This window comes from Aristolochia californica, unplaced genomic scaffold, assembly GCF_029961685.1.
Source record: "Aristolochia californica isolate CCGP_79_NKW_82.1479 unplaced genomic scaffold, dmAriCali1.0.hap1 SCAF_2, whole genome shotgun sequence".
NCBI lineage: Eukaryota > Viridiplantae > Streptophyta > Magnoliopsida > Piperales > Aristolochiaceae > Aristolochia > Aristolochia californica.
This window is the reverse complement of record NW_027181881.1, coordinates 35,104,149-35,125,146: the sequence shown is the minus strand read 5'-3', so window position 1 is coordinate 35,125,146 and position 20,998 is coordinate 35,104,149. Positions and strand designations below refer to the sequence as shown.

The 20,998-nt window shown below is 34.6% G+C and overlaps 1 non-coding gene and 1 pseudogene across 1 annotated transcript; one reads left to right on the top strand and one right to left on the bottom strand.

Annotated features, from left to right (window-relative positions):
* Positions 1 to 238: 238 nt before the first annotated feature.
* The window catches only part of LOC137955002 (uncharacterized), a 185,791-nt pseudogene continuing 165,031 nt past the window's right edge, over positions 239 to 20,998 (bottom strand).
* Positions 3,738 to 3,844, top strand: LOC137957378 (small nucleolar RNA R71). Its single transcript, XR_011113348.1, has one exon. It is a non-coding gene; the product is annotated as a small nucleolar RNA R71 (small nucleolar RNA).

Sequence of the window (20,998 nt, the reverse complement as noted above, 5' to 3'; positions counted from 1 at the left end):
GTTGGCATCTATCACACACACGACAAAACTCATGGGCATCTCTAAATAATGAAGGCCAATAGAAACCACATTGCAAGACTTTAGTCGCGGTCTTTCTAGCACCAAAATGTCCACCACATGCGTGGGAATGACAAAATTCAAGAATGTTGGCAAAGTCTTGCTCAAGTACACAACGCCTAATGACTTGGTTTGGACACACCTTGAACAAATAAGGGTCATCCCAAAAAAAATGTTTGACTTAGGAAAAGAATTTCAACCGATCTTGTTTACTCCAATAATCAGGAATCTTACGAGTAACAAGATAGTTGACCATGTCAGAAAACCAAGGCAACTGGGATACTTGGAGAAGTTGTTCATCAGGGAAGGAATCATTTAAAGGAAGGGATCCTTCCTGAGGTGCTACACAAATCCTAGATAGATGATTAGCAACAACATTCTCACAACCCTTCTTATCTCGAATCTCAAGGTCAAATTCTTGCAATTGCAAGATCCATCTAATCAAGCGAGGTTTAGTGTCCTTGATGGATAATAAGTACTTCAAAGCAGAATGATCAATAAAAACTATAACCTTTGACCCTAACAGATATGATCTGAATTTGTTCAAGGTAAACACAACAACTAGCAACTCCTTTTCAGTGGTAGTGTAATTCAATTGAGCATCATGAAGAGTGCAGCTAGCATACTGAATGACATAGGGAATTTTATCTGCCTTTTGCCCCAAAACAACCCCCAATGCATAATCAGAGGCATCACACATCAACTCAAAAGGCAAGACCAAGTAGGGGGTTGGACAATGGGTGCAATGGACAAACATTTCTTCAGTGTCTCAAAAGCATGAATACAGGCATCATCAAAGGCAAAAGCAACATCTTGAGCAAGAAAATTCGTCAAATGACGAGAAAATTTTCTAAAGTCGTTAATGAAGTGCCTATAGAACCCCAGCATGGCCGAGGAAAGAATGCACCCCTTCACAGAAGTAGGTGGTGGCAGATTGGAAATTAGATCAACCTTGGCTATGTCCACTTCTATACCCCTCTCAGACACTACATGTCCTAAAACAATTCCTTCTTTTACCATGAAGTGGCATTTTCCCCAATTCAAGACTAAATTGGACTTAATGCAACGGGACAATACGAGTGAAAGATTGTGCAGACATGTCTCAGAGCTAGAGCCAAACACAGAAAAGTCATCCATAAAAACCTCTAAAAAGTCACCAATCATGTCAAAAAAGATACTCATCATGAACTGTTGGAAAGTGGCAGGCACATTGCATAAACCAAAAGGCATGCGTTTTTAAGCAAAGGTGCCAAACGGACACGTGAATGTGGTCTTTTCCTGGTCTTCTGGAGCAATGGGAATTTGATTGTAGCCGGAGTATCCATCTAAGAAGCAATAAAAACTATGGCCGACCAATCGCTCTAGCATCTGATCCTTGAAATGTAGTGGGAAGTGATCCTTCCTAGTGGCGGAATTAAGTTTTCTATAGTCAATGTAGACACGCCACTTGGTGGTAGTTCTTGTGGGAATCAATTCACCACTCTCATTTTTCATTATCGTTATCCCCCCTTTCTTAGGGACAACTTGAATGGGACTCACCCAGGTGCTATCAGAAATAGGGTAAATGATGCCTGACACAAGCAACCTGATGACTTCTTCTCTCACAACCTCCTGCATATGGGGATTTAATCTATGTTGCATCTCACGTGAAGCTTTAGTCTCCTCCTCCAAATGAATACGATGCATGCATATGGAGGGGCTAATCCCATTTAAGGTATCAAGAGTCCACCCCAATGCATCTCTGTGTGCTTGTAAAACTTCAGTCAATTGTTCCTCCTACTCAGTACTCAAATTTGAGGCAATAATGACTGGAAATGAGTTCATGGGCCCCAAGAACGCATACTTCAATGTGGGAGATGTGTCTCAAGATCTAGCTTGGAAGTTTCAAGAGGTTTTGTCTAAGTCAAGATGAAGATCCTATGGATGATCAATTGTGACAACCTCATAAGCGTCCTCCAACAGAGGTACAGAACTGAGTTAAGAGTCAACCTCTCAAAAATATGTTTCCTCATCAAAATAGTCCATGTCTAAAGATGTTATGTAAGACTCAAAAGATTCAAAAGTGGATTCGTCATCAAGTATAACAGTCTCTATCTTAAATGCAGGACCCAGATCATCAGACTCAAGTGGATGGTGTCCGACATTAAACACATTCAACGAGACCTTAAAACTTCCAAAAGACAACTCCAACTCACCACTTTTACAATGAATGACAACATTAGATGTGGCTAAGAAATGACGTTCTAGGATGACAGAAATTTGGTTGGTCACATTGACTAGTGGTTCTGTATCGAGAACAATGAAATCAACCGGGAATAGAATTTTTTCCACTTTTATCAAAACATCTTAAACTATACCTCGTGGTATCTTGATAGAACAGTCAGCTAGTTGAAGTGTGATGGGGGTAGGCTTCAATTCCCCCAAACCTAATTGCTGGTACTCAAAGAAAGGAAGCAAATTCACACTTGCCCCTAAGTCAAGAAGAACTCTCTGGATGGTATGTTCACCAATGACACATGAAATTGTGGGGCATCCAGGATCTTTAACTTTAGGAGTGTTGTGCTTCAAAATTGAGCTTACATTCTCAGTAAGAAAAACCTTTTTGTTAACATGTTGTTTTCTCTTCTGTGTACAAAGGTCTTTCAAAAATCGGGCATAAGCAGGGACTTGCCTAATAGCATCAAAAAGTGGAATGTTAATGTGAGCCTTACTAAACAGTTCCAACGTTTCATGCATGCTATCTCCTTTCCTAGGTGAGCCCGATCACCTCTACGGATAAGCAGTTGTTGGGACTTGGTTAGGGATTTGCCTGGCTGTTGGTGGAGAACTTGGAGGTTCTTCACTCAACGATGTGTCCCCATTGTTCAACTCACGACCACTCCTAAGGGTGGTTATGGCTTTGGCTTGCTCATGGTGGGGATTGGAACTCGACCCACTCTCATGTGTGCTTTTGGGGTTAGGAATGGTTGGACTCGGGAGTCTATTTTGTGCATGTTCACTCATGTGGCTGGCCAACTGACTAACTTGCATTTCAAGTTTAGCAATGAAGGACTGTGTATCCTGCATGAATAATTGAAGTGTATCCTCAAGTGAAGGTTTTTATGGAATCAATGGTTGTTGAGCGAAGTGTGGGCGTGGAGCTTGGGGTTGAGTAAACCCTGGAGGACCCCCAACCTGTGGGCCCTTGGACCATGAGAAATTTGGGTGCCTAGCCCAACCCAGATTATATGTTTCCAAAAAAAGGATCGTTCCGGTTTGGTCTATGAAAATTCTGGACTGCATTCAAGTCCTCAATGAGCTTCGGGTAGGATGAACCAGATGGACACATTTGTGTGGGATGAGATGAACTAGAGCATATAGCACAAATAGTAGATGGGTTAGGAGCAGGTGAACTCCTGGACACCATAAGGGCATAAATTTTTCTAGTCAACCCCTCAATCTTGGCCATGAGCATGGGTGTTTCACTAACCTAGAGACCCCCTCTTTTGGCTTCATGGGATCTCCTATCAACATTAAATGACGAACCCCATTGCTGAGATTGATCACTCAACGTTTCAAAGAAGTCCCACGCCTGACTAGCACTCTTACCCATCAAACTCCCACCACTCGTTGCAACTACCATGGATCTAACTTGGGGTGTAAGTCCTTGAGAAAAGTATTGCACTAAATGACATTTCTCAAACCCATGATGCGGACACCTACGGAACAAATCCTTCCATTTCTCCTAAGCCTCATAAAAGTGTTCACCCTTCTGCTGCATAAAGTTGGAGTTTTCTCTCCTGAGGGCTGTAGTTCTCTGAATGGAAAAGTACTTGGACAAAAATTTCGTGACTAATGTGTCCCATGAAGTAATGCTACCCACCTTTAAGGAATTGAGCCAAGACTTGGCCTTATCCTTAAGTGAAAATTGAAAAATTCTTAACCGGATAGAGTCATCTGAGAAATTCTGGAATTTGAAAGTCGCACTGATATCTAAGAATTCCTTGATGTGGTAATAAGGGCCCTCCTTCTCCGACCCATAGAATGTAGGGAGGAGTTGGATCACACCCGGTTTCAACTCATAACTGGCTGCAGTAGTGGGTGGCAATATAATGCAAGAAGGTGATGTGAAGTTGGATGGGATAGAATAATCCCTCAGGGCTCTACAGTCACCTGCTACAGGTAACTGTAATGGTTCACCCTAATTGGCCATAGTAGCTGCTAACTTGACTTCTGGTGTTTTCCTACAAATATGTTCCACCTCTTCAACAAAGGGAGCTAATGGTTCGCCTAGGGAGCGGCGCCCGTGCATAAAAACACAAAAGAAACAAAACTAACTATCAAATTATGCTAACAAACTAATTACTGAAAATACGAACTAACTAGAAGAAATAAAAATAACTTCATACAAAATCATCAAGATAAAACAAAAAAATAAAATTATGAAAGCAGAAAAATAAATCTAACCTAAGACCATGAAGAACAAAGAAATACACTTAACACGTGCAACCCCAGCAACGTCGCCAAAAAATTGATGTGAAATTTAATTACATCGGCTTTTATACCTCACAAGCGTACGAATTGTTCATGTAATCTAGAGGGAAGCGAGGGTCATACCCACAGGGAGGACTGAATTTTGTGTATTCTTCAGTCAACTACCCTAACCAAATATGATGAATTAATCTGAACTAAACACCGATTATATCCTAAATTATCAAGCAATGATCTAATTAACTACTTGCACAATAGGAAACGTCAACTCTAGATTTTACAGTGATTTGTGCCTCTCTCAAGTACCATGTAACCACGAATTCGGATTCTCAATCCTTGCGTCTAGCCCCTCTCGGGCGCCTAGAGTTAAGGACAAAGATCGAATTATAATACCAAAATCCAACCTAAATTATAATCCTACCCTAACTAGCTAATTACTCAGAAAATTTGAAAAACAAATATTCGATAAACATCAATTCTCAAATCAAATTTAATAAGCATTCAAACCTATGTTCAAACTATAGGAAACTAATTAAATTACAAATGATGGATTACTCTCCTTCTTCTTCCTCTCGCTCAGGCAGCAATTCCGTTCTCATGGTTGTTGCGATTTCCAGAAATTAAGGGCTTCGGGTTGCAGGAGCGAGCGACCGGAAGTGGAAGCGACGCCGGCGAAGAGGAATTGAAATCGGCGCCGGAGGAGGTGGTGCGGCGGAAGATGGGATGGAAGCGAAATCCTCTGACCGGCTCTCACGAGTCTCGGTCGGAGTAGGACTAGGCTAGGGAAGTGGTCGAAAATACGTAATCGATGCCGGAGGATGTTTGGAATGCGGAATCGGAGCCAGAGGAGCCCTCTCGGGTCACCTCTCGACCTGGCGAGCAGAAAATGGCAGTGTTGAACTCGCCGAGATGGAGACTCTCTCAAGCTCTCCTCGGGTTTGTTCTCGGTTGCCGGACGGCGGTGGACGACTGTGGTGCGCGGCGAATGACGGCTGGAGGGAGCGCTCTCGGGTCTCTCTTCTTTCAGTCGGCGGCTGGTTGGAGACTCTCTCCAGCTCTCTTCTCTCCCCGTTTCAAAACGATTTTGCCCTAAAAATACCTCTCCCTTTCACTAATGGCATGTTTGTAAATATCTCCTTCTTCACACGAAATTATCCTAAAATTCCATAATTGAATCCATAAAAATCATTTCAGGAAGAAATAAACCTTGAAAGCAATGAAATATAATTCAGGAGGGAAAAATATGTAATATAAGCAATGATCAATGCAAAATTCAATAAATGCACTTTTCATTTGAATACCAATAAATAACCACCTATAACACAAAAATAAGGGTTATTCTATTATAATTAACCTAGTTCTCATGTCAGAATCTGGCATCTATCAACTGCATATGAAATATATGGCCTCGTTACGCAGAGATAAATAAGTCTTCCCACCAATCTTTGATATTTTCCGACATCTACTTCTTCTCTAGTACCTGCACATAATTTTGCATTCGAGTCCAAAGGGGTTTCTGTTGGTCTACATCCCAGCATTCCGGTCTCCTCCAGTAGGTCAAGGACATACTTCCTTTGAGATAGTATAATTCCATATCTGAATTATAGTACCTCAATAGCCAAAAACTATTTGAGCAGTCTGAGATCTTTTTTCTTGAATTTAGTACATATCATTTCTTTTGTCTTTTGGATTCCCTCGGGATCACTATCGGTTATAATAATATCATCAACATATACGGCTAGAATTACCATGCCCTTCAGTCTGTCTTTAATAAAGATAGAGTGATCTCCAAAGCATTTGTTTAATTCGGCCCATATGAGTGCTTGGCTAAAATTTTCAAACCATGCACGAGGCAACTATTTGAGACCATAAATAGATTTTTGTAGTCGACATACGAACTCCCCCTCAACCACATACCCAGGTGGTTGCTGTATATAAATGCCCTCCTTTATATCCCCATTCAAAAAAGTATTTTAGACATCAAGTTGATAGACCTGCCAGGAAGAGTTAGCTGCTAGAGATACTAACAAATGTACCGAGTTTAATTTAGCCACTAGAGAGAAGGTTTCGTCATAATCAATGCCATAACATTGTGTATAGCCTTTAGAAACAAGGTTAGCTTTCAACTGAGCCACGGATCCATCCGGATTGTGTTTCACCATAAATACCCATTTGCAACCAACATGTTTCTTATCTGAAGGAAGTGGGATTAGTGCCCATGTCTGATTTTCATAAAGGGCCTGCATTTCTTCATCCATAGCCGCCATCCACCCTAGATGTTTGAGAGCCTCCTGATAGGACAGTGGTATAGGTACGGAGGAAATAGCCGATAGAAATTGACAACAAACAGGGGATAGACGATGATGAGACACAAAGTTTGTTATGGGATGAGAAGTAGAAGGCATGGTGCAAGATCTGGGCTCTTTCCTAACAGTAATAGGACGAGTATCATATTTTGGGCCAAAAATAATCGGAGAAGATGGACTTACTTCGGTAGGATCCGACAACTTTGTAGGTGTGGTGTCAGCCAGTGTTTCTGGGGGTTGAGTTGCTTCTGCAAATAAGGGCACAACCGATCGAGGAGAACCTGCTACATAAGATAAACCTGGAGGAGCATTATCAGAACAATATGGAAAGTCTTCAAAAAATGTGACATCCCTCGACACAAGTAAACGCTGAAGAGAGGGATTATAGCAAACCCTTTTGTGTGCAAGAGTATTCTAAGAAGATACACTTCAAAAATTTGGGATCAAGTTTACTGTGTTTTAGGGAAGAAATATGGACAAATCATTACTCTCAAGGGCAGTGAAAAAGGATCATCATCAGGTAATAATAGAGAGTAGGGAGATTTTTTACCAAGAACGGAAGAGGGTAACCGGTTTATAAGGAAACATTCAGTAAGAACTGCATGCGGCCAATAAAAATATAGAACTTGCATGTCATATAGTAAACCGCGAGCTACCTCAAGAATATGACAGTTCTTCTGTTCTGCTACACCATTTTGTCGAGGGGTGTAGGCACATGATGTCCGATGAATAATGCCATTTTCTTGACAATATGAGTCAAGATCTTTGGACGTGTATTCTTTGGCATTATCCGACCGAAGGACTTTAATTTTCTACCCAAACTGAGTGAGTACCATTGCATAAAAATATTTAAATATCAATGGTATTTCAGAACGCTCTTTAAACAAAATAAACCAAGTGGTACGAGTGAAGTCATCAATGAAATAAAATATTTCACATGAGAAATGTTGGAGACACTCAAGGGTTCCCAGACTTCAGTATGAATTAACAAAAAAGGAGAGACACTTTTAATTTTCGGACGAGGTGAGTATGTAGACCTCTGATGTTTACTCATTTCACATGCTTCACAACGAAGGTCCGACAACGCTTTAGGAAAAATATGATGAAGAGATTGGGTGGACGGATGCCCCAACCGGTTATGCCATAACCTGGTTTCAGTGTCGCAGGTGGATGCAGTATTTATTTTTGGTACATCCAGGTAGTAGAGCCCCCCTTGTTGCCTCCAACAATCACCCGCTTCGTTGTAAGATCATGAAACACACATGAAATGGGTGAGAAAGTGAGAGAGATATTAAAATGTTTGGTGAGCTGACTAATCGATAAAAGATTCAAAGGGAAAGTAGGAACACAAAGGATATTAGTTAGCGGAAGTGATGGTGTAACAAAAGTGGATCATTTCCCTTGAACTGTAGTTTGTGAACCATCAGCAATGGTAACAAATTTAGGTGAAAGACATGGAGAAACTAAGTATAGTAGAAGTCTATTACCTATAAGATGCTCGGAGGCTCCTAAGTCAATTATTTAGGATGAAGAGGAGGCAGAAAACATACCTGAAGTGGAGGTGGCAGCGGTTGGTGAAGAAGTACTTGGGAGGACCCCATCATGGTCTTTATTTTCTGGAATAGTTCATAGTGGACCAGTTCATAAAATTTGATACCCCCTCGTACGGGTACAGTGGTGATTCTGAGTATGTCACTCTTGTGACTCATATTATCTTCAGCCATAGTAGACAAATCAAGTAAAATAGTTCTCCAATCAAGTAATCAAAATATGACCAAGTGGAAGGCTTTAACCAACTCAGTTAATGGAGATGCTTAGCATAAAAGCTAAGTAAATAATTTTAATGGATAATGACTCATAAAAGGCTCAATATCATCCTTATTTATCCCAAAATCTTGTTCCCACAGATTTATAAAAAAAGTCCAATATACACTGGTCTCGATCACAGTATTGTGTGAACCGATAAAAACTACCTTGATAATCTCTTCTAATCAAAGATAATCCAAGATAGAAATATTCTCACAATTTCATAAGATGAAAACATGCATAAGGACATCTATAAAACATCTCTTAATACCGAAAACCATTACCATAAATTTAATAATATGAGAAATAAATACTTATCTCATGAGTTTCAATCTTGCTTCATAAGGAGCCTTCTATGAGCAGCTTTTAATCATATCTTCATAGAGCATAATGGGGATCCTAAATTGGTAGATCTGATACCATGTTGAATTTAGGACCCCATGAATAATACCTCGAGCAAGGGGAGAGAGAAATAAAAAAGAGGAAAAGAGAAAAGCTCTCGGGTAGAGAGAGAAGAGAAGGAAAATAAGAGAGATTAGAGAGAGTGAGAAGTTCACACAAGAGAGGAGAAAAAAAAGAAGTATCTTGCTTGAATAATTCCGATTTACAATAACCTCTATTTATAGTTGAGGAGGTGATAGAGTCCATGTACAACTAACCTTAGGACTCCTAATTACATTCCAACTAGAACTCTCTAAGAAAAGCCTATTAAGATAAGATTACATTATCTATTTAAGAGACTAATTTAACTCAACTACAAACACCTTCTTTAAGGACGTGAATCAAGCTAGATAGCCAGCTCTTGGTCTTATCTTGTGGATCACACATGATCTTCCAACTCATGTAGGTAAAGATACCAGCTCGTGGTATCTTTGTGGGTCCCACATGATCTTCAAATCTTCTATTTAATTCCAGCACATGTTCCTTATCTCTTAGCTAGAGCCACTTTGTATAAGGACTCTTGTTGACACCTTTCGAGCTCATGGTGGGTCCCACCAACTTGTGGGGCCATGGTGGATCCCACATTGTTACAACATTATTGACATCGAGTTGGTGAAGATGTCATCCTTGAATAGCGAAAACACTCAGTAGAACACATATAGTAACCAGCTTGGCAACTAGGGCAAACACTCATGGTGCCATCAAACTAGAGCTTCACTTTTTATACCCATTTACATCCAACGGGTTTCTTACTGGGTGGAAGAGAGATAAGTGTCCATGTGTGATTAGCTTGTAATGCTTGAATTTCATCATGTATGGTTTGATGCCATTTAGGATCCTCTAGCTTCACTTTGTATGGCCTATAAGAAACCAGTTGGTTCTTTGGTAGTGGTTAATGAATTGGAAAAAACTTTATGAGAGTCGAATAACTGCGTATAAGAAAACACTTGAGAGAGTTGATAAGGTATACTTGATATTGTGACCATGCCAAAAGCAGATGATTGTTCAGGTCATGACAGTAGGGTCGTTTCCACATGAAAATTTTGAAGGAAGTTGAATCACTTAATTGGTCTGGTAGATAGGCGATGAGCATAGGGTTGCAAGGAAGTGGGAGAAGGTATGTTAAGGGAAGAAGCATTATTAACATTTAAAATTTCATGACTTTTTGACTGAGTAGGTGAGTTTGGTATAGGGTCATCATAAAAGCCAAATGTTATGGGTGGAAGAATCATGGGAGCCCTATTTTCAGTGGAAATGTGTTTAAGAGAATTCTTTTTTCAAGAAAGTAACATCTCGGGAGACAAACACTCTATGTATTTCAAGATCATATACTCTATATCCTTAGGGTACCAAAGAAAAATGTAACGGATTGCGTGTGCATCAAATTTTGATGGTTTGTGGGCATGACTGGAGGCAAAACATAAACATTCAAACACTCATAAATGTGAGTAATTGGGTAAAATATTAAATAATTACTCATAATATGTTTTACCTTGAAAAACTAGGGTAAGTGTTTGATTTTTTATATAAGTAACAGTTAATAATGGCATTCCCCCAAAACCTCTTAGGAAGATAGGCTTGAAAAAGCAAGGCTAGGGCCATGTTTAGCAAGTGTCAATGTTTGCGTTCTGCTACCCCGTTCTATTGTGGAGAGAGAACGCAATTTGTTTGGTGGACAATGCATTTGGACAACTAGTTTGTTGGAAAATATTTTTATTTAATTTTTCTGTACTTTTACCTTTTTTTTTATTTCATACTTTTTTTCTCTTTTCATTTGTCCTTGTGTAGAGGAATGAAACTCAACTAAATAACTTGGAAAATAATATTTATCCATAGAATTATGAATTTCTCCCCTTCTCTTTTTTCCTTTTCTTCGTTCTTCATCTTTTTCCCATATTCTCAATTTTTTCCTTTTGAAAGAAGAGAATCAAACTGAAAAGATGGGAAAAATATTTTCCCAATGAATTTTGAAATATTTTGGGAGAGGGTTCCCTCTCCCACTGAATTTTCAAACTTGTTGGAAAATGTTTTCTTCGATGTAATAATTACCTATTAATTAGTGAAGAATTAATCAATAAAAATTAATAAAGTCAAATTATATAACTAATTCTTGTACTAACAAACCAAATAACCTTGTTGTAACACAAAACTATTTAATCAGAGCTATAATATTAGTTAATTAATTAGCATTCAATGCATCAACTAATTGAATAATTAAAAATTAGCTAAGAAAATAATTGAATACATGGTGATTGGTGCTAATTAAATAACCAATCGACCTATTTAATGTAATAACTAATCAATTACTTAATGAAATAGGTAGTAAGTAATTAATTAACTAATTAATTGAACATATTATAATTTTATTATTAACTAATTATTTGATTCAATTAATTTCGTTAGTAGAATTAATGGAGTTGGTTCAAACTACCAGAATGATATACTATTTCATTGCAACTAATTATTTTTAATTAATTAGTAATTAATACATTTACTAATTGGATAATTACTTATTAGGCAAATATTAATTAAATACATGATGATTTGTGCGAATTAATCATGTAATTGACTTATTTAATTTAATAACTAATAAATAATTTAATGAAACAAGTAGTAATTAGTTAATTCATTTTTTAAAGAATTAAACAATTTCTAGTTATACTATTAACTAGTTATTGGATTCAATTAATTTGGTTAAAAGAATTAATGGCATCAGTGCAAACAACAAGAATGATATACTATTTGATCTCAGCTAATACTAGTTAATTAATTAGTAATTAATATATTTACTAATTGAATAATTATTAATTAGGTAAAAAAAATTAATTTCGTGATGATTCGTGATAATTAATTGAGCAATTGACCTATCCAATGTAATAACGAATAAGTTATTTTATGAAACATGTAGTACGTACTTAATTAACTAATTAATTGAACACATTATAATTATATAATGAATTAATTAATTGATACATTAATTTTCTTAGTACGATTAATTATATTGTTTATTTTTTATTTATTTTCCAGATTTTTAATAATTAAGTTATTTATTTTCAATTATTATTATTGTTTAATTTGTTTACTCTTTTTTCTTTTCATGCTTTCCATTTTCCTTTTTTATTAGTTTTACTTAACCTTTTCTTTATTTTTCATTTTCTTTGCTCTTTTCATATTTTTAATTTTTATTTTAAAATTTTCCCTTATTTTTTATTTTTATTATTTTGTCTTTAATACTTATCTATTTGTCTATTTTTATTTATTTATCCATTTATATTTATATTTATTTTTTAATTTTCTTGTTATTCCTTTTTCCTTAATATTTTTCTCTTTATTTTTTATTTCCCCCGTTATTCCTTTTATGTTTTTATTTTTTATCTTTTCCCTTATTTTCTCCTTTTTCTCTTTTACTCCTTTTTCTCTCTTTTTTGTCACCTTATTTCTTTTTCCCATCCTCTTCCCTCTTCTTCCCTTTTACTTTCCCTCCCTTTTGTCCTCAATTTCTATTAAATTTAGGATCCCTTTTTTCAATATTCTGAGCAAGAGAAGAGAGAAAGAAGAAAAAGGAAAGGGGAAGAAAGATCTCGAGTAGAGAGAAGAGAAGAAGAAGAGAAGAAAGGTGTGCGCCAAGCAAAGAGAGAGAGATTTACTCAAGAAAGAATTGTAGAACTTGATTAATTTCGAATTACAATACCTCTGTTTATAGTAGAAGAAGTGATAGACTCCTTATACAATCAACCTTTAAGTCTCCTAATTACATTCCAACTCTAACTCTCTAAGATAATTCTATCATGAAAAGATAACACAATCTACTAGAGGTCTAATATAACTTGAACTCCAACTCTTCTTCAATCACGTGAACATAAGAGAGGAGGCTGGCTCGTGGTCTTATCTTTGTGGGTCCCACATGATCTTCAAGCTCATATTGATAAGATTACCAGCTCGTGGTATCTTTGTGGGTCCCAGTTGATCTTCAAGTCTTCTAACTTATTCCAGCTTGTGCCTCTTGTCTCTTAACTCGTGCTAGCTTGGGTGAAGACTCTTCTTGGCATCCCACGTCCTTATGGTGGGTCCCACCAGCTCGTGACCATGGTGGGTCCACATTGTAACATTACCCCACAAGCTGGGGCTAAGAAAACATCGTTGATACCCAGCTTGTTGTAGATGGTGGACGAAATTTTATGAGTGACTGGTTTGGTGAGAATGCCTTCAACTTGACTTTGTGATCATATATGCTTTAGAGATAAAAGACATGCTTGAAACTTTTCTCGCATAAAATGCCAGTCCACTGCAATATGCTTTAGTCTTTCAGTGAGAAAATATCTTATCCATAGGAGTTCACTAACAGTGTGTGCCATGACTCTGTATTCTGCTTCTGCACTAGACCGTGCTACTACATTTTGCTTTTGTTTCTCCATGTAACCAAATTCCGTCCAACCATCGTACAAAATCCTGAAGTAGATTTCCTGTCATCCGGGGATCCGGCCCAGTCTACATTTGAGAATCGTTCGATATTGGAGTGACCATAATTTTTTTTATTTCATACTTTTTTTCTCTTTCCATTTTTCCTTGTGTAGAGGATTGAAACCCAACTAAATAACATGGAAAATAATATTTATCCCAGAGAATTATGAAATTCGCTAGAAGTTTTCTCCCTTTTTCTTTTTTCCTTTTCTTCGTTCGTCATCTTTTTCCCATATTCTCAATTTTTTCCTTTTGAAAGAAGAAAATCAAACTGAAAAGATGGGAAAAATATTTTTCCAATGAATTTTGAAATATTTTGGGAGAGGGTTCCCTCTCCCACTGAATTTTCAAACTTGTTGGGAAATGTTTTCTTTTATTTTCTATGTTGTTTCTCATCCTTTCCTTCTTCCCCTTGTTTTCTTCTTCTCCTTCTTCATTTTTTTTTCCTTGTGAACGAAGATAATAAATTTGGTAAAGATTGTTAATTTAATGTTCTCTTAGCAAATTCTGAATTTCTCTATGAAAAGTTTTTTAAAGTCTCTCTTCAAAAATCTATTCTTTCTTCTTTCTTCTTCCCTTCCAATCTTTTCTTCCATTTTTACATATTTATTAACATCTCATGTGTACAAATCCTTATGTAACTAATCGTTAATTAACTAATTTACGTAGAATGAAAGAAAAAATAACTTTCATACTTTCATTAACATTCTAAACCTTGATTCTTTCAAATAATCTTTCAAGTAAATGCATCCATTTTTAAGTAATTTTTATTTTAAATAAAATATTATAAGTATAAACATTAGTGTAACATTTTTAACAAAAAGCTTTTGAAATCTATGGACAAGAAAAAAATTTTGTCTTATTCTTCTTAGTTCTTTTTACTTCAAAAAAAGGTTTAAATATGGAAAAAATGATATTGAAAAGCACTAAATGGTTAAGAAGTTACCTTTAATTTTAATTTTAATTTTATTTATAAAAAAATAATATTTTTTATCTAAAATTGTCCAAAAATAAATTTTTTAATCATAATTGCCACTATACTATCTTAATTGTCATATTTTGCATAATTACCTATTAATTAGTGAAGAATTAATCAATAAAACTAATTCTTGTATTAACAAACCAAATAACCTTGTTGTAATACATAACTATTTGATCAGAGCTATAATATTAGTTAGTTAACTTGCAATAAATACATTTACTAATTGAATAATTACAAATTAGGTAAGAAAATAATTGAATACATGATGAATTGTGCTAATTAAATAACCAATCGACCTATTTAATGTAATAACTAATCAATTATTTAATGATATAGGTAGTGAGTACTTAACTAATTACTTGAACATATTCTTATTATATTATTAACTAATTATTTGATTCAATTAATTTCATTAGTAGAATTAATGGAGTCGGTTCAAACAACCAGAATGATATACTAGTTCATTGCAACTAATTCTTGTTAATTATATAGTAATTAATAAATTTACTAATTGAATAATTACTTATTATGTAAAAAATAATTAAATATCAGATGATTTGTGCGAATTAATCCTGTAATTGAGTTATTTAATGTAATAACTAATCAATAATTTAATGGAACAAGTAGTAATTAATTAATTAATTTTTTAGTTAATTAAACAAATTCTAGTTATACTATTAACTAGTTATTGGATTCAATTAATTTGGTGAATAGAATTAATGCAGTTAGTGCAAACAATAAGAACCATATACTATTTGATCTTTGCTAATACTAGTTAATTAATTAGTAATTAATGTATTTAATAATTGAATAATTATTAATAAGGTAAAAAATAATTAATTACGTGATGATTCATGATAATTAATTGACCAATTGACCCATTTAATTTAATAACAAATCAATTATTTTATGAAACATGTAGTAATTACTTAATTATCTAATTAATTGAACACATTATAATTATATAATGAATTATTTAATTGATACATTAATTTTCTTAGTACGATTAATTATATTGGTCCTTTTTCCTTTCATTTTCAGGATTTTTAATAATTAAATATTTTATTTCAAATTATTTTTATTTTTTAGTTTTTTAAATATTTTTCCTTTTTAATTTTTTTCTTAACTCTTTTCTTTATTTTTCCTTTTATTACTCTTTTCATATTTTAATTTATTATTATTTTATTATTATTTTAGTCTTTAATATTTATATATTTTTATTTTTATTTTTACTTAATTTTCCTTTTATATTTATTTTAAATTTTAAATTTTCCTTTTATTCCTTTTTCCTTATTCTTTTACTCTTTATTTTTTATTTTCCCCCTTTTTCTTTTTATCTTTTTCTTTTTTCTTTTTCCTTAATTTTCTCTCTTATTTTCTCCCTTTTCTCTATTTTTTCACCTTTTCCTTTTCCCATCCTCTTCCCTCTTCTTCCCTTTTACTTTCCCTCCCTTGGGGTCTTGTCCATTCCAGTTTGATCTAGTTTAATTTTATGTTTAATCATGTTTTTAATCATGCTTTAATCGTACTTTTAATCATATTGTTTAATCATACTTTTACTAATGTTTAATAATGTTTATGTTCTGTTTTGATTTTTAATGATGTTGCTTGAGACATTGAAGTGCTATAAAATATTTTTCATGTAGCAAGGAGAAAAAAACTCATCATGAAGGAGGGGGAATACGATGGGACCGTTGTATGGATTTTATTATAATCGTTTACTAGGTTGGGTTGTCTAGGGAGGGTAGAGCATTTAGATAAATTTGTGTCGGCCCAAGTGGCTTCTCAGGGGATGGGTGGCGTGAATTGAGTGTTGACCATATGTTGACTCCCTTATTGCTTTTGATGATAAAAAAATTTAATAGATCTAACAACTTGCAAAACTAAGTAGTTTAGATACTTTACCTTCAAGAGTCAATGCATCTTAATTTCAAAAGATTCAAAACAATCAAGCCTACTCAAGATCTTAAGAAACATTGATGGACGTCTCTTGAAGAAACACCCACAAAGAAGAAGACAATGAGAATACTAGAGTTCAAGTATCAAAGTCATATGTCAAAAGTCAGTCACAAATGTTAGAGAGAATTCCTAACTCCATTCTTTAAGTACAATAGTGAATATGGAGCTTTAGGTCATCCAATGCATACAAACAAGTTTAGGAACATCATAAACATCCCTTAGAATATGTTAGAGCACTAAGACAAAATCATTCTTATGCTTTTAGAGTCAACTTAGTTGAACTAGCACTGGAATGATCGATCAACTTTTGTCCAGGCAAGTAAATTTCACAAGGATTGTTCGATCATCCCACATGATTGATCGACCAGACAGAACCATTGCATAGCGATTTCAAAGTTCTTCATCTTACGATCTTGCTCCTCAATACGTCGCACACACTACAAGAAAAACATGTTTAGCCAATAAAAAACCCAACATCGAAATCAAAATTACTAGTAGAAGTGGACTTTTGCTAGCGAATCTGACCTTGGGAAAAATAAAGTTTCTCCAAGTGAATTTAAAAATTTGTTGGGTGATCTCTTCTCACGAATTTTTATCCTTCTCGAAAAATGCTTCTCCCAAAATTCAATGCGAGAAATCTTAAAACCTTTTCTAGCGAATTTCAATTTGTTGGAAAAGATTTTGTATTTATTTTTTTGTATTTTTATCTTTTTTTATTTTATACTCTTTTTTCCTCTTTTCATGTGTCCTTTTGCAGGAATAAAACTCAACAAAATAACTTGGAAAATAATATTTTTCCTAGAGAATTATGAAATTCACTAGGAGAAGTTTTCACTCCTTTTCTTTTTTTCCTTTTCTTCATTCTTCACCTTTTTTCCCATATTCTCTATTTATTCATTTTGAAAGAAGATAATCAAATTAAAAAGATGGGAAAAATATTTTCCCAATGAAAGACTACAAAAGAACCGTACTCCTTGGACCGTAAAGCATATTATGGCCGTCAAAAACATTAAAGCTCGAGTTAGACTGTTACTTTGTCTTACCTTGGCCAACCCTCAATGGAAGAAGGCATTTTGAAACCGATGCCTCACATATTGGATATGGGGGAATATTTAAACAATTAAATCCAAAATCTAATAAAGAAGAATTGGTACGAATTTTGGCCTTTGGAAACAAGCGTAATTGAATTATTCAATTGTTAAGCAAGAAATTTTTGCTATTCTTAAATGTATTGGTAAATTTCAGGACGATCTACTTAATCAACAATTCATTCTAAGAGTATATTGTTCTACTGTCAAACAAATTCTTAAAAAGATATAAAAATTTTGGCATCGAAACAAATATTTGCACAATGACAGGTGGATTTAAGCGCCTTTGATTTTGATATTGAATATATCAAGGTAGAAAATAACTCTCTACCTTATTTTCTCACTTGTGAATTCTTGCAAGGATAACAAAATGTCACATTTTCCTTACATGGGACATCCTCTCTCTGCTAGAGGAGGAACATGCCTTGGCAAGTTCAATCCAAATAAAGGGATAAATAAATGGAAAAATAAAGTTCCCGAAGCATCCTCCACATCAATGAAGGACACGGTTCTAGCAAACTCCATTTTTAACACCCTTCCAATTACGGAAGAAATTCCAGTCATCAATCGTGAGGATATAGTTGTGACAACTGATCCTTGGAAAATATGTTCCAAGTGGTTAAGAGAATCCTTCCTCCCAATAACCAACCACAAATCATGGTTTGATTATGAGGCAATATGAGCTCATACCCAATCTATGACCTATCATCACACTTCGTCCAATATTAACAAAATGGATAGTCCAATTTCCTATAGTAGTTGCACAATAATTAAGTTTATCTCTCAGATGATTTAGGGTAAGCATAATCTTTCTGATGAAGAAATTACTCCTAATAATAAGGGGTACTATTACTGGGATTATGTTAATGCGTGGTCCAACATGTTTTATTACCAAAATCCTACACATAAACATACCAGGTTTATTGCACTCGGTGTTGAAATTAAGAACCACCTACAAATAAAATACCAATTCCTTTATGGGTGTAAAAATGGTGGGCTAAATTGGGGCTTCCAATCTCTATTCTTTCTGAACCCATTCAGGATTTATATGGTCAATGGTGAGTCATTCATCCTAATATTAAGGATGTCCAGAACTTGGTGAAAGGATCGGATACATTCTTTTTCTTTCTAGAATTTTCTCTTTCATGGATATGAAAATAGGGTTTAAAAATTGCTTTCAATGAACCATAGCTACCAATCTTGCAGCATAATTTCCATGTACGTATGTGGGGAAAATTTCCCACTACAACCATGGAAGAAAAGATTACAGAAATTAAGGCTGTAATTCTCAAATATAAAAATTTAACTCCTCAATATGTGGAGCTTGTGACAAAGATGTCACCATTTGATATTATCAAAGCGCAATTAAAAAAAAAAATTTCCTAACATATCTGAAGAAGAGCTACTCATCAAAGCTCTTGACTCTATTGAAGATAATTTTTTTCAGAATTAAATAAAAATTATAAAGATGACAATATGTTAATCTCTGCCCATGAGTCCTCCAAGGAAAGCAGTCAAGATGGTAATCAGGATGAAGAAATGGGTTTTAATCCATAATCACAACCCGAAGACCATGATGCATCGCTTGGTGACTACTGAGAGGCCATGATTCACAAAGTTCAATCATGAACTAAGAAAAAAAATTTCTTACAGATGAACAAACAAAACGATTATCAGATCTCCAATCCACTGATCAATGCTTATCTTAGTCTTGATACAAGAACAAGACATCTATTTTTGAATCCTGTGAAATATTGAAGAGAAGGAAAAGAATCAAAGCATAGGATGCATACAATAGGACTTCCTAATCTTCGGGGAAAACAACAAAGGTGTCAAATCAGCAAACTCATAATGGAAGAACGCTACAATTGACCAATCAGGGTCATAAAAGAAACATCTCTTGATTACAATGGCAAAGAAATCTAAATGTCATATAGTCAAATCACTGTAATAAAAAAGCTAGAGCATAAAATTGATGACTTAAAGAAAGTAAAAATTGACTACATCACATCAAAAGAAAAAATTTCATTTACCGGTAGGTCACATTAGCTACAGTATCGCCTGGAAAGTCACATCAACTACAATATCGCAACATCGACATCAACCACCACCCCAATGTCTACAATAATAGAAGACACATCAGAAGACACCACCACAGTGTCTACAATAATGGAAGACGCGCGACAAATTTTCATCGTTGGATTTCAAAAGAAGTTGAAATTAATGTAATTTCTAATTAAAAATCTAGGTTCCAAAAGCTACAAATAGGGAACCAGTTTGTGTGTTTAGGCATCACTTGAAAAGATCGGAAGTTGTCTCCAAGGTTGCTTCAAGGTTTCTCCAATTGTAAGTCTTTCTTTATTTTCTTTCCTTTTTTAATAGATGCTGCAATGAAGTTGTTGTTATATTGAAAGTTCTTCATCATTTTTACAGAATGCAATCTGTCTAAAAGATCCTTTTTATTGGGGATAGGATATCTAATCCATTTAAGGCAGTCATTAAGTGGCTTATAATTGACCTTTAAAAGAGGTAATCTTTCTTCTTCAACATTTTTATTAACATAAAATGATGTACAACTCCAAGGAGAGTAGGTTTTTCTAATTAATTCTTTTTCTAACAAGATTGTAATTTCTTGTTTGCAGAGATCTAGATACTCCTTCTTCATTTGACTTGGTTCAGCTTTAGTCGGAATATTTTTTTCATCAAAATTGTCAACATAAGGTAAAGAAACAATAAGTTTCTTTCCCTTCCAAAATGCACTAGGAGTTATCACTACAAATTTTAGAAGTAAATTGTTTGTATATTAATTCTATCTAATCTTTAATCTCATAGGATGCTAACCTTTGTTCAATTGACAGATAAAAATTTCTTCTTGTAAATTATTGATTTGCTTTTCTTTTTGAAAAGATATAATTTTGAGTTCATTGAAGAAACTAGTTTGAGGACCATATTCAAAAGGGAAGAATATCATAACATCTTTAATATGTCCTTCTATTCATTTGTTGGTGATGCCTGTAATTGGCATGCTTTTTCTAAGGAAAGGAGTCCCTAGAAAGACCTATTGAGATAAATTCTTAAAAATTAAGAAATCCAAAACTAAGCAATTTTCATCACTGCAAATTAAAAGAAATATATATCAAAAGAAATATATGTAAGTCTATTTTCTGTCCTATTCAACCAATTCTTAATATGATTATTTTTATAAGGAGATATTGATCTTGGAAGAGTCTATGGTCGTTCTGGAAAAACAGGAGAAACAGAACTTAGTTAGGCCAGATGATAGAGACCGAAAACTATCAGAATATTTATCTTCTGATAATTATATTTTATGAAGTGATGTTATACTTGGATGAAGTTTATTTAAGTCTACTTTCAGAGGGAAAAAATTTCATGTCAATATGATCTATATTGAAAGATATATTTGAATT